Source organism: Lithobates pipiens, unplaced genomic scaffold, assembly GCF_037356315.1.
Source record: "Lithobates pipiens isolate NorthernLeopardFrog02 unplaced genomic scaffold, aLitPip1_a1.2 Scaffold_8, whole genome shotgun sequence".
Lineage (NCBI taxonomy): Eukaryota > Metazoa > Chordata > Amphibia > Anura > Ranidae > Lithobates > Lithobates pipiens.
In genome coordinates, this window is record NW_027507903.1 from 406,391,317 (window position 1) to 406,407,035 (window position 15,719).

Below are 15,719 nucleotides of genomic sequence, written 5' to 3' on the forward strand. Positions count from 1 at the left end.
TAGCTTACCATTACCGGAAATGAAATTGTAAGCGTGTAGGAAATAAGGAGAGAGAACTCCTGAAAAGTTTTATAATAAATAAGATTTAGACCATCTGGGCTGAGGGCCTTCCCTGGTTTTGAGGATTCTATCGCCAAGGCCAGTTCTTTATTTGTTATAGGGGCTTCCATCCCTGCAATCACTTCTAAAGGAAGTGAGGGCATACCTGATGATGTTAAAAAGGAAGATATTAATTCTGCCCAAGTGGGGCATTGCTGGGTTTGAGTGTTCTGAAGAATATAAAGCCTCCAATAAAATTTTTGAAATTCCTGAGCTATAGCCGCTGGGTCTAACAGCTTAGTGCCAGATTCTGCCGTAAAAAAGAACACTTAGTTTATTTCCATACTCATAGATAGACTGTTTATATTGGCTCAATTTCTTCCTCACTTCTGAATTTATGATTTGATTATAGGGAGAGTAGTTCTTTCTATGTCTGCTTGGCGAGTATTTTTTTATGGGTAGACTCAAGTTTACTAATCCTCAAAAGTAACGTTTCAGTTTCCAACCGCCTCAATTTTTTTATCCTAGCTTCATGTTTAAGAAAAATTCCTCTTATAAAGGATTTATGCGCCTCCCACAGTACTGTCAGAGATGTATTAGGTTGGTCTTCATGACTAAAATATTCTTCTAAACTCTGAAGAACCTCAGTCATGGTGGTAGGGTCTTTTAACAATGTGTCATTAAGCCTCCAAGACAGGAGTCCTTGAAGCCACTATGTTTAGATCTATATCCAAATGATCCGATCTGTGATCGGCAAACAAAATTGGATCAATGGTAGTGACTAGAACATTGTTCAGGTGTTTTTGTGGAAGGAAAAAGTAATCGATTCTTGAATATGATGAATGAACTGAAGAGACAAAAGTAGAGTCTCTGTCATTGGGGTGTTGTAAATGCCATACATCTACCAGTTGAAGAAGATTTAATTCTGCCTTTAGTCGCTTTAGATAAGAGAATGATAGATGAAGTACACCCCTTGAAACGTCTAAGCCCTTGTACACACACCCAGCAATGCTTGACGCATAATTTCATCCTTTATGTTGAAGAAATGGATAAGGCAAGGAACATTAGTGGACCCAACCCCTAGTGACTCCTATACGGAGTGACTCTATGTACTCTATCTATTATGAGTTGAGCTAATGGGGTTTTGCCCAAGATTTTATTACCAATAGACTGTATCATTGGTCTCAGTTCTGCATCTTCAACATTTTTGGGAATACCTCTTAAGTGGATATTATTCCTTTGGCTACAGTTTTCCAAACCATCTACCTGTAGAAGAATTGAAGTAAACTTTTGCTGTGCTGCAGAGGTCGATAATACCAGTTCATCCAAACTGTACACATGTTCACATTGTCTACTACAGGTTCGAGGTTAGTGACCCTAGTCTCCACAATATCTAGCTGTTCCCACACCTCTGAAATCTCTTTCCATAGAGCCCATTCTAGAGGTAGTGCCACAGCTTCCAAATCTCCTTGGTTTGGTTATAATAATAGATCTTGTTTAGTGGGGAGTGAAAGAAATATTGCCCTCAACTCAGGGTCTTCTGTCCATGAATGACAAGGACTTAGTTGAGCTAAATTTAAAGGATGCGATGTTCCTGGTTGTAAATTGCCTATACTCCTGGTCTCCTCTAGAGATACTGATGCACGTAATTGGACGTCAGTAGCTATATGTTCAGGTGCCTCTGTTACTACTGTCAGGGTGGTAGAAGGGGCATTGTAGACAATAGAAGGGGTTGATAGCATGAGCATAGCGTGACAAATTCCCAGATCTGCCTATACTAACAGAGTTGTCAGCCAATACCATGGTAGTGGTAGAAGTATCACCACTGTCATGACTGTTAGTTCCTGTTTCCGTAAGTCCCAGGTTGCCCCCCCCCCTCTTTGCTCTGCTGGACCCCTCTTGATCTGGCAGCTATTGCCTCCTTGTTGTCAAGTGGTTTTCCAAGAATGTTCTCATTATCCTGGTGATGCTCCATGTCGACCGTGTCAACAAAGGGACCTGCAGATTTAGCGTTCTGGGTATTTGGAGCTATTGCTGAGGAAGGAGTAGCTGTTTTTTTTTTTTTGCAGAGATAAAAGAGGAAGTGGAAGCAGAGGTAGAGGTGGATGCGGCTGGAGCAGAGGACATATAATGATGAAGGCTGTTTGGTCTAGACAGTTTAGGCTGTTTAGGCTGTTTGGCTATTGCTCCTGTGATTTTTCCCACGTGCTTTCTACCCCTAGTCATTTCCTTGCGATGTCATCAGTAACGCAGAACAGGCTAAAGGATTCCCCCCCCCCCCCACCCAAAAAAAAAGCATTTAAGCATTTAAGCATTTAGAGGCTGACCAGTCCTATGAGACAGATATTGAGGCCAGATTGGGCTGAACTGGCCAGGGCTAGACTGCTAAGCCTAAGCCTGTTAAGGCTAAGCTGAAATGAGCTGGATTGAAGTAGCTTGACACTGGGGGTGCCAAAACACAAAAAAAAAGCCAAAAAATAAGAAAACAGACTGAGATATATGACAAATTGAAAATTTGTGTATTTATATCTGTGTATAAGAATTTAAGCCTTTATATATGTTATAGGCGTTTTATATGCGTTGTATACTCATATGCTCATATACTTGTATAAATACAAAATGGCAGCAACTAGTGGCTAATATCTGATTACTAGACTGTGGCTATGGATATGGCTGTGGCTGTAGCTGTTGCAAAAAAAAAAAATATCAATAGTATCTATAGAAGTTCCACAGTAACATAATATGTGAGACAGTATAATTTTGTATATCCGTCTTCCTCCAAGTATAAGATCAACCTAAGACTGCTAGAGCCAAACTGAAGAGTAGGGATGAGCTTCGTGTTCGAGTCGAACGTACGTTCGACTCGAACATTGGCCGTTCGTGCGTTCGGCGAATTCCGAACGTTTTGGCCGTTCGCGTCAAAATTCGAGTGGCGCGCGCGCGGACCACAATGCACTGCGTTGGCGCAGTGCATTGCTGTCTGATGATTGGCCAAGCATGCACTGTGACCCCGCATGCTTGGCCAATCGCAGCGCCGGCAGCGAGGAGAGCCATGATTGGCCACAGGCATCCTGCCTGTGGCCAATCATAGCTCAGACTGTGTAGTGCACGCCCCACACTATATAAGGCCGCCTTTAAGGCGGCCTCCTGTAGTGTGTTACTTTGCATCTGAAGCAGTGGCTGTTCTGTGTACCTTCAACACAGTACACACCAATCGTTTTTGGCTGATTTCCTATCTTGCTGCTGTGTAGTGGTTGTTGTCTGTGCCCTGACTGCAGTATACACCACTATATTCACCTCACCTATATAGCTAGTGATCTAGCTTTAACCACTTAACAACTGCCCATTGCCGATTAACGGCTTCAGGGCGGTTGTTTAACTCAGAGAGGCCGTTAATTAACGGGCTCCCAGAATTCTGCTCTCGTGTGCGCACTCGAGAGCATCCGTGACCGCCGGGTCCATAGGACCCGGCGCATCACGGTAAACGGCCGCTCATAGCGGCCGTTTACCACGTGATTGCTCCGTCAAATGACGGAGTGATCACTTGGAAACAAACCGGCGTCATGTTATGACGCCTGTTCCTCCCTCCCCTTTCTGTACCGATCGGTACAGCGGAGGGGAAAGAGATCGGTGTCAGCAGCGATGTGGGCTGCATCTGCAGTGCCCACATCGCTCCTCACCGAATTTAACCCCTCAATTCCCTGCCAATACTCTGCAATACCAGTGCATACTCTGCAGTACCCTGCCATTACTCTGCAGTACCCCGCCATTACTCTGCAGTACCCCGCCATTACTCTGCAGTGCAGTACCCCGCCATTACTCTGCAGTGCAGTACCCTGCCATTACTCTGCAGTACCCCGCCATTACTCTGCAGTACCCCGCCATTACTCTGCAGTGCAGTACCCCGCCATTACTCTGCAGTACCCCGCCATTACTCTGCAGTGCAGTACCCCGCCATTACTCTGCAGTGCAGTACCCCGCCATTACTCTGCAGTGCAGTACCCTGCCATTACTCTGCAGTACCCTGCCATTACTCTTCAGTACCCCCCATTACTCTGCAGTAACCCCCATTACTCTGCAGTACCCCCCAATACTCTGCAGTACCCTGCCATTACTCTGCAGTACCCCGCCATTACTCTGCAGTACCCCCCATTACTCTGCAGTAACCCCCATTACTCTGCAGTACCCCCCAATACTCTGCAGTACCCGCCATTACTCTGCAGTACCCCCAATACTCTGCAGTACCCTGCTATTACTCTGTAGTACCCCGCCAATACCCCGCCAATACTCTGTAATACCCTGCCATAAATTGCCATACCCAGCCATACTCAGAGATACCCAGCCATACTCGGTGATACCCTGAAGTACCCAGCCATAGACGCCCCCCACCCCTCACCGCCCTCTGGTGCTTCTACCAACTCGCCAGTACGATCAAAGCCAGAATCTTTTTTTTAATTTTTTGTTTCAGGCTTCCCAGCCTAGAGGTGAGATGTGGGGTCATATTGACCCCCCAGATTTCACTGTAAAGAGGACCTGTCATCCCATATTCCTATTACAAGGGATGTTTACATTTCTTGTAATAGGAATAAAAGTGATCAAAAATATATTTTTGGGAAAAAAAATGTCAAACTAAAATAAAGTAAAATGAACAATAAAAAAATAAAATAAAAATTAAAGCGCCCATGTCCCCATGTGCTCGCATGTGCCACACATGTGAGGTATCGCCGAGAATGTTAGAGCGAGAGCAATAATTCTAGTCCTAGACCTCCTCTGCAACTCAAAACATGTAACCAGTAAAAAAATATTTAAAGCGTCGCCTATGGGGATTTTTTAAGTAGCGATGTTTGGCGCCATTCCACGGGCATGTGCAATTTTGAAGAGTGACATGTTTGATATCTATTTACTCAGCATAACTTCATCTTTCACTTTATGCAAACATTGGGCTAACAAGTGGTTAATAATAGAGCTAGTCTGCGTGCTCTGTACCCAGTACATACCGCTATAATATAGGGCAGGCCCCTACTTTCAAACATCCAACTTACAAACATCTCCTACTTGCAAACGCAAGGAGACAGCAGCAAGTGAGATGAAAAAAGATGGACGACAAAACAAAATTATACAGGGGTGATAACCCTTCCCTATGTTTTCCAAAAAGCTTAAAGATATTTTTTTTGACTGGAGCTACACTTTAAAAATGTACCGGTTGAAAATGACAAACAGATTCAACTTAACACAACAAACCTACACAGTCCCTGTCTTGTTTGCACCGCCTGTATACTGCTGTTCTGAGTATATAGGGCCTGGGGGCCACACGCATTTCCTTTTTTTAATATGGGTACGGGGGTTCCCCTTAATATGTGTACAAGACTCAAATAGGCTGGTAATGGGCAGGGAGGGCTACCCATGCCATTTTTCTGAATGATTTTCAACCATATTGCAGGAACCAGATATAACATTAAAACCGCAAGCAGTTTTAAATGGTGTTATTTCCGTTTAATGTCATTTTGTGCAGGGACTGTTCTAAACACGGGAAACACGTGGCACTTCACAGGCATACTATAGACACCCCCCAGGCACCATATTTAAAGGAATATTTCACTTTTTTTTTTTCACTTTAATCGTCATTAAAATCACTGCTCCCGCCAAAACGGTAGTTTTTAAAACTTTTTTTTGCAGTGACCCATGTCCCCTTAGGCAGGAGGCAGGTCGCCAAACCCTTTTTAGCACACTATCTTGCATATTAGCCGTTAAAATTAGCACTTTCCAATTCGAACGTTCGAGTCCCATAGACTTCAATGGGGTTCTAACGTTCGTACCGAACGCGGGGGTCGTTCGCAAGTTCTGGTGCGAACCGAACCGGGGGGTGTTCGGCTCATCCCTACTGAAGAGGCTAATTAAAGGAGCACATAAGGATGGCATATTAAAAAAGAAAGAAGCAAGATACCTTATCTCAGATGCACCTAAAGTTCCTGTTATTTACCAGCTACCTAAAATGCATAAGAATCCAATTAGACCCCAAGGTAGACCTATAATTAGTGAAGCTGACTCACTGTTCTCTAGACTGGGGGAATATTTGGATTGTTTTTGCCAACCGCTTACTAAAAATGTCCTGCATGTTTAACCACTTCCCGACCAGCGCACGACGATGTACGTCGACAGAATGGCACGGGCAGGCATATTGGCGTACAGGTACGTTCAATATTCAATGCCGCCCTGCCATCGGGAGCGCGCCGCCGGCGGCGCGCTCCCACGCTGGTCGGGACCCCCGTGAGTCCGGTCGCGGGACCCACGGACTCGATCACCGCGGGCATCCCCGCGATCGTCTCACGGAGCGGCCGAATGGAGGAAATGCTGTGTAAACAACATTTCTCCATTATGCCTAGCAACTAGTGACGCTGATCTCTGCTCCATGTGATTGGAGTAGAGATCAGTGTTCACTAAATGAAAGCCCAACCCCCCCACAGTTAGTAACACACCCCTAGGAACACTTAACCCCTACACTGCCACCCACTGGTTAACCCTTTCACTGCCAGTGTCATTTACACAGGAATCACTGCATTTATATAGCAGTGATTACTGTATAAATTACAATGGTCCCAAAAATGTGTCAAAAATGTCCGATGGGTCCCCCACAATGTCGCAGTCACAATAAAAATCGCTGATCGCCGCCATTACTAGTAAAAAAAAAAAAAAAAAAATTATTAATAAAAATGCTATAAAACTATCCCTATTTTGTAAACGCTATAACTTTTGCGCAAACCAATCAATAATCGCTTATTGCGATTTTTTTACCAAAAATATGTAGAAGAATACGTATCGGCCTAAACTGAGGGAAAAAAATGTTTTTTTATATATTTTTGGGGATATTTATTATAACAAAAAGTAAAAAATAATGCGTTTTTTTCAAAATTGTCGCTCTATTTTTGTTTATAGCGCAAAAAATAAAAACCGCAGGGGTGATCAAATACCACCACAAGAAAGCTCTATTTGTGGGAAAAAAAGGACGTCAATTTTGTTTGGGAGCCACGTCGCACGACCGCGCAATTGTCAGTTAAAGCGATGCAGTGCCGAATCGCAAAAAGTGGTCTGGTCTTTGACCAGCAAAATGGTCCGGTCTGCAAGTGGTTAAAGACACTAAAGATCTGATTGAATTGATTAAACCCATGACTGTAGATGACAATCATATTCTGGTGAGCGTCAATGTAAATTCCCTTTATACCAACATTCAGCAGCATCATGCCTTGAAGGCTGTTGAGTGGACATTAGGAAGTACTAATATTCAACAGAATCAGAATAAATTCCTCCTACAGGCCCTCGATTTGGCAATGAGCCATATTTTTTTCTGGCATGAGAAAAAATATTATAGACAGAAAAGTGATGTTGCTATGGAGGCTAAATATTCCCCATCAGTGGCAAACCTTTTTATGAGTCGTTGGGAGAAGGAAGCCATTTATGACAGAAATATACCAAGGCTCCTCAGAGTCTACAAGAGACACATAGATGACATTGTGATAGCATTGGTAGGACCACAGGAATTGTTCTGTAGTTTTCTCGAAGAAATGTGAAATAACACTTATGGTATTTCCTTTTCAGACACTTATAGGCCCCAAATGGTGAATTTCCTGGATCTCACCATATATAAATAGAATTGAAAATTATTCACTAGGACTTTCTTTAAGGCTGTAGATAGGAATGGTTACATTCCATTAGGTAGTTGCCACCACCCTAGGTGGCTAGGTGGCAATCCTAAAAGACAGATGCTGATGATAAGAAGGAATTGGAACAAAAAAGAAGATGATTTACAAGCCGAATTGATTTTGGAACGATTTCATGAAAAGGGATATCATTTAAAAGATTTAAAAATGACTAAAGAAACCATTGGAGAGATGGATAGGGACATTTTGTTTCAAAATAAAGTCAAAAAGAAGAAAGGTTACGGTGTGGCTTTTCTGACTAATCATCAGTATAGACAGTTTGAAAAGATAACTAGGGAACACTGTGAAAAGGGGAAATTTGTTTGGCGGGATTTTTAAGGGTGCCGACGTGGAAAGAAAGTCATTACAATGCTGTACAGTAATGCCCTATACCCACGGTCAGAAATTCCGATGTAAAAAGTCAGATCGGATTATGTTGTCAGAAAATCTGATCGTGTGTGGGCTCTATTTTCCAACTGAAAAAGTTTGAGAGCTGGAATTAAAATTTTCCGACAACAAAATCTGATCTGACTTTTTCCGATCGCGTGTAGAGAATTCCGACGCGCAAAGTGCCACCCATGCTCAGAAAAAAATGGAGATGAAAGCTATTGGCTACTGGCCTCTACATAGTCCCATCGTAAGTTACAAACTTTACCTCATTCCGAACGATCGGATTTTCCAACAACTTTGTGAAACCGTGTGTATGCAAGACCAGTTTCAGCCAAAATCTGTCGGATTTTGTGGTCCGAATGTCAAACCGTGTGTATGGGGCATAAGAATGTAAAATTACAGGAATGTTTATTATTACATACAAAAAATAATTAAAGATTTCAATATAAATTATGTGCACATGCTCAAGGATACATCTAGAAATTTAACAGATGATAAAATATAATCACTCAGTGCTAGCGTTGGAGTGATTGTCCCGACATCAGGGCTCATCAGGGGATGTTTTAAAAGAAGTAATACGATATATCACTGCATAGAACAGAACAAGATCAAAAACATTACATTGATTTAAAGTATAATCCAATAGAATGCAGTAGGATATACTGTCGACAGCCAGACCCATCATCAGACACTCACCCATATGTAGATGTTAAGCCTGTGACTCAATGTCGAAACAGAGAGAACCCTCACTGAATGATGCATATGTAAGGTGCCGAAGGAGGCCCAAAGGAGCTTGTCAGCTGATGTCTAGCCAAAGGAGTGATACAAAGGAGTGATACAAAGGAGTGATACAAAAGTGAGTGATGAGTAATTAAAATGTATTTACTACTCAAAAAATAGTGAGAGAGATGAGAAAAGACAAGGAAATAACAAGAAGAACAGAAGGGAGGTGGGAGGGAAGATGAGATGGAGGGGAAAGGAGTATGGGGAGGGAAGGATGGAAAGTGGAAAGGCAAAGGGGGGGAGGAGCAGAGAGGGAGGAAAGGGGGAGAGGGAAGAGGAAGGAGGGAGGAAAGGGGGAGGAAGAGGAGAACGAGGGAAGGGGAAGGAAGAGGAGAAAGAGGGAAGAGGGAGAAAAGGAAGAGGGAAAGTAAGGAGGTGGTATGGAGGAGGGAAGGGGAGGAGGGAGAAAGGGAAGGATGGGAGGAAGGAAGAGGATGGAGGTAGCGTTAAGAAATAAGAAGAAAGGTGGGTGTAAGTGTAGGAAAGTGAATATGAGTAAAGGGTGAAGGGGGTGTGAAAGAAGGGTGAAGGGGGTGTGAAAAAGAGGGATCAAAATGAAGAAAGATCATCCGAAGTGATGAAACTAAGCTCAGACTAGTGTGGAATGATTAGTATATTGAAAAGAAGAGAAAAAAAGCTTACTTGCATTCATAGAAATAACGAATATAAAAGAGGCAAGGGGTGCCAGGATTTGCAAAACAGAGTCTGTTGGTAAAAAGTAAGAGGATGACTGCAGGGGAAAATAAACACATTTTTTAGAGGAATATTATTGAGAAAATAAGGCTATATGAATCAGGATATGAAAATAAAGAAAAAACAAGCAAAATGAGACATAGTTCATATTCTAAGCTAATATGGGGGAGGATAGGTCATCTTATATATGAAGGTGACCATTGTCTGCTGCAGATCACCTGCCCCCCTTAAATGTGGGAGGGTTAAGTTACCAACACAGGCAGTAGCAGGTAAGGATCTATGAAATGAATTAGAAAAGTAAGATAGAATATAATAAAAATAAAAATATAAAATAAAGACTATGGTAATGTACCAGAGGATAAGAGAGGAAGCATAGAGGTTTCATATAGAACTTTTACCTCAAATATAGCAAATTTATAAAATGGCTACCCCTGTAGTATCTGACAAGGTAATGTAATACAAATACGCTATATATAGGCAGGTAAGTGCCATACAATTGGTGTCTGACATCAAGCAAGGGCCGTCGGCAGGTATGCCGCACGGCGCATGCGCAAAACGTCACAGGGAAGAAATAGGACTCAAAACACTACAGTTCACATGCTGCAACTTAGTCCAGGTACGGGGAGGGAGACGGCACGAGAGGAGCTGACATGCCCCAATCAGTGGGCGTGCATCTCTCTCTCCTCTGCACACAGAGCGAGGAGCGGCATGGGGAAAAAAGGAAGCTTGGAAAAGAGATTTCAGAGAAGTACAGATCCAAAGTGTTGGATGAAAAAGGAAGATAAAAAATAGGAATAATAAAATTGTAAAGTTGTGGTTGAGAACAGTGGAATAAGGATATAAATAAGAGGGCATGTGTACAAAGAGGGGGGTGTATGAATAGTGTGCATTGAATTATAAGAATGTTAGTGGGAGGAGTGAAAAGACAGAAAAGGGTGACAGGTTGATATATTGAGAAGAGAAATGTGACAAGGCAGACGGCAGTCAACACAAAAAATGCATTAAAGAGAAATACCAAATGAGACTATATAAAAAAATAAAAAAAAATAAAAAAATAATAATTTGTTAATTAAACAATAGATTCATAAATAAGTATTTGATCATTATTATTTAAATAGTAGGTTCACACGTCAATAATGCATGGTAAGTAAATTAAAGTACGCATTATTAGATGTGTGTAACAATTGTTGCCACATGACGTACATATTAGATAAACTATTTCAAATTTTCTGATATTTATTATGCTTTTATAAATGAAACAATTCAAAAAAGGAAGAAGGAGAAACAAGGAAATAAAAACACAAATGAGAAAACAATGTCACCCATCCATAGAAATTTTGATGGTGTGGTACAACATGGAAAATGGCAATATAGGTGGGTGGCAACGACAAACAAAAGGCACCCCCATCCCTCTATATAAATGTGAAAAGGGGAAATTTCTTTGGCGGAATTTTTAAGGGTGCCGACACAGAAAGAAAGTCATTACAATGCTGCACAGTAAGAATGTAAAATGACAGGAATGTTTCTTATTACATACAAAACATATTTAAAGATTTCAATATAAATTATGTGCACATGCTCAAGGATGCATCTAGAAATTTAAACAGATGATAAAATATAATCACTCAGTGCTAGCGTTGGAGTGATTGTCCCGACATGACATGTTTCGCCACTCTGGACTCATTAGGGGATGTTTTAAAAGAAGCAATAAGATGTATCAATGCATAGAACAGAACAAACTAAAAAGCATTACATTGACTTGAAGTATAATACAATAGAATGCAGTAGGATATACTTTCAACTGCCCAGGAAACACTGGCCTCTACTCAAAGACAAAGAGCTTAAAAGTATCTTGCCTAGGGCGTAGCTTGGATGGTTCCGGAGAGGACGTGTCTCTCTGAAGCTCTCAGCCCAGCCTGCCTGCACACCACTGAAACCTGCAAAACGGCATCGCTAATCATGGGCAAACCCCACAAGAACAAGGAAGCAGACACCTGGGGACACTCCACTAGATCCCCCTCAGCTCCCCAGCTGCTCATTACATAGTATTTTAGGCACGGGGCTCCAGCGGGACCACACGCAGACAAGATTGCGCCAGCTTCATGCACAGCAGCCCTCTCCTCTCCTCCACCACGAACCACCCCGGGGACACAGAACTCACAGGTGAGGCTCTGAGGGGGCTATCCTGGCTGCTCATGCCCCAGCTCCCCCTGCTAGCTCCCTGATCGTGGCCCCCACTCACTCTGGAAGACATCCGCTGGAGAGCCTCTCACAGCCATTCCCCCCTGCCTTGTGGAGCTCCCGCCATCTTCATCTGCACTTACTGCTCAGCCATCCGCCTCCTGGGACTCATCTATCCCTGAATGGGACCCCCACTCCCTCCCACAATGATCCCAGGCTGACAAGGACAGAGCCCCCACTACCTCACTGCATCAGAGGGATCCATCCTAGTCTCCAACACTTCACATAGCCCCACAGTCACCAGGGCTCCAGGAGGCTCATTCTCACTCACAATCAGAGCATCCGCAAGGATTCTCCAAGAAAACAAAGCCTAAAACTGCCACTCCTCCCCAACCACCCCAGGGAATCTACACCATGTCAACACCCTATCCGACCCCAGCGCAGGACTTCCACACCACAATGGACTCAGATACTGAACCCGAGGCGTATACTTCTTGGCATGACTATGTCTGCTGCATGCCCACAAAACAGGACTTCCGTATGCTCATCCAAGAAGTACGTGAAACCTGCAGATCTGAGATTAACATGCTGCAAACCGATCTCCACCAGCTATCTACCAAAGTCACATTTCTGGAGGCCAGAAGCCTGCAACACTAAACATGAACTCTCACAAATACACGAGCATCTGGCCTCACAAGCCTCTACTCTTTGGGACAATGCCACCTCGAAGACCTCGATAATAGAGGCAGGCGTAACAACATCAGAATCCGCGGTCTTCCAGAGGTGACTCAGGACGAAGATTTACCTACAACTCTGCAAGCTATTTTCAACAATATACTGGGCCGCCCAGAGCACCAAAGAGTTAAATTGGACCGAGCCCACTGCGCCCTTAGCCACCCACGGACCAGGGTCCAGACCCCGAGACGTGACCTGTAGGGTACACAACTACACTCTCAAGGAGGACATCATGAGAAAAGTGCGCAACATGCACACCATTGACTTCAATTGCGCCTCCATACAGCTCTTCCTGGATCTGTTATGGATTACCCTCCAGCAGCGTTGCTCCTTACAAGCACTTCTTACTTCACTAAGAGAACATGACTTCCGATACTACTGGGGTTTCCCCTTCAGCCTTACTGCAAAGAGAGACAAGAGAGCCACCACCTTAAGGTACCCTGAAGATCTCCAATCTTTTTGCAGAGAACTGGATATCCCAGTTCCACCCACTCCTGGCTGGGACCCCCTACCGGCCCCTCCGCCTTGTCTAGATTCCTGGATCCAAGTCACTGGTAGAAAGTGCCCAAGGCTGTACCTTGCTAGCCTCCCCACCTCCACCCCACCAGAGATAAACTTTTAATTCTCCGAAGCCCCTTTTCACACGGATGACTGGTTAACCGGCTCTTCTCACCCTGCCCTCCCCGTAGGGCTCCTGAATGGAACCTGCTAGCCCCCTTACTCAATTGCTTGGACTCATCTAACAAGAGTATATGGCTATGATCTCACCTTGCATATTGGTTACAGGTGCTCGATGGGACCCCTCAGATTACAGATGTAATCTCGGGTTCCATCTACAAGGCCATGAATCTCAGACTCAAAATTATCCCGGGGACCCAACCCATAAATTCCTTGAGCACCTGGACATCACCAAGCCTGCTGGGTAAGCTACTATCTTCCCACCCACCATACCCACCATGATTGACATACTATAACTAAACAGGGCCTCAACTCTAATGTCAAACGGAGCCTAGCTCTGCGATCTAGAGCAGACATCATTTTTATTCAAGAGACACATCACGCTAAAACTGGCACCATGGCATTCACCCTTAAATACTTCCCTCAAATATATCTGGCCTCCAATCCATGCAAATGAGCAGGAGTTGCAATCCTTTTTAAGCAGGGCTCCCCCTTTCAGTTACAATCCCTATACACAGATCCATTAGGACACTATCTTATTCTTAAAGGTTCCTGGAAGGGAACCAATCTCACTTTATGTAACATTTATGCCCTGAACACCAACCAAAACTCCTTTCTGTCCAGAGTGTATAAACAATTATTTGCGGCTCCCCACCAATATTTGGTCATGGGGACTTTAACCTGACGAGTCTCAACTCATCTATTACAGAAGAGGAAGTAACTGACACAATTAAATCTTTGCCAAATAACAAGGCCCCTGGGCCCGATGGCCTACCATACCTTTACTACAAAACCTTCCTACCACACCTGCTTCCCCACATAACAAACCTGTTTAACTAATTTCTATCCGACACATCTATCCCAGGGGACATGCAAACTTCCTTCCTTATGCTTATTCCCAAACCGGGAAAAGATCATACCTTGTCCTCCAACTATAGACCGATTGCACTCCTCAATACAGACTGAAAAATCTTCACAAAGCTATTAGCAAATAGGTTGAACAACTTCATGCCGTCACTAATCCACAAGGACCAAGTGAGATTTATTCCCCTTCGTCAGGCGGGGGTTAGTACTCGGAGGGTCATTGACCTTGTGGAGGTTGCAGACAGGACTAGATTAGAAGCAATATTGCTCAGTTTAGATGCAGAAAAAGCCTTTGATAGGCTGAGTTGGCCCTTCCTGTTTGCGACTCTCCACCGGTTGGTATTGAGTGCCCCTTCCTCCGAGCCATTACCCACATATATTAATTTCCCTCAGCCCTGGTCTGTACCCAATTCACCTCCTCCTCCACTTTCCAGATCTCTAACGGGACTCGATAAGGCTGTCCACTTTCTCCTCTTTTATATGCGCTATGTATTGAACCCTTAGCAGCCCATATCAGAAAGAACCCAAACATACACAACATCCCAATCCATATTAGAGACTTTAAGATTTCCCTATTTGCAGACGATGTCCGCCTCACCCTCACTCAACCCCATGTTTTTCTCCCAAATTTACACATAGAGCTAGACCTGTATAGTGCCCTCCGAGGATCCAAACTCAATAACTCAAAAACGGAAGCCCTCCCCCTCAATATACCCCACCAAACACTATCGGACCTCTCGCAAGCATTTAACTACAAGTGGAAGATTTCTTCCTTAAAATATCTTGGGGTCCACCTCACACCCACTTATGACACTCTATATAAAGCCAACTTCCCCCAACTATACACCTCCATCAGGGCCTCCCTGGTCAAGTGGAAATCTCTAAAGCTGTCTCTTTTCAGCCACCTTGCAACCTTAAAGATGACAATTTTTCCTAAACTTTTATATCTTTTTGAGACACTACCCACCCCCATCCCAACCTCGCACTTTAAGAGACTCCAGGGTAACTTGATAATTTTTTTCCGGAATTATAAGAGGCACCGGATCGCTAGATCGGTCCTATATGCTCCCCGCAATCAATGCGGCCTTACGTTTCCTAACATAGCCAAGTATTATTTAGCTGCTCAGTTACACCCTGTAGCCTCTTGATGCACTCCCCATGCCTATAATCGATGGACACAAATTGAGAAATTATGGTTAGCCCCTGTCCACCTGAATTCCATGCTATAGAATTCTGACGTAGTGTCTGGCGGTACACAGCTACTAGGACCAATGGCGCTTCTGCGCATAATATGGTGACAAAATCGACATACCCGCTTACCACCACCTATTCCCTAGTCAAATCATTCTCATTATTCACACCCAGATAGCAGATGTCTCACTTCTGGATCGATAAGGCTCTATTTTGCTATGGTCAATTGGTAGACCCCAGAACCAGAACCCTAAGATCCTTTCAAGATCTGCAAGATGCCTATATTATACCCAGACAGGCTTTTTTTAGTTACTTGCAAATAAGACATTATGCTTAATCTTTGGTAACGAATCTCCAACTGAACTGAATTCCTTAACTGAATTTGAAAACCTATGTCTAGAGGGCTCGTCCCCTAAAGGTATGATATCACGCATTTATCAACTTCTGACCATGGATTTGTCACCTGCCAGA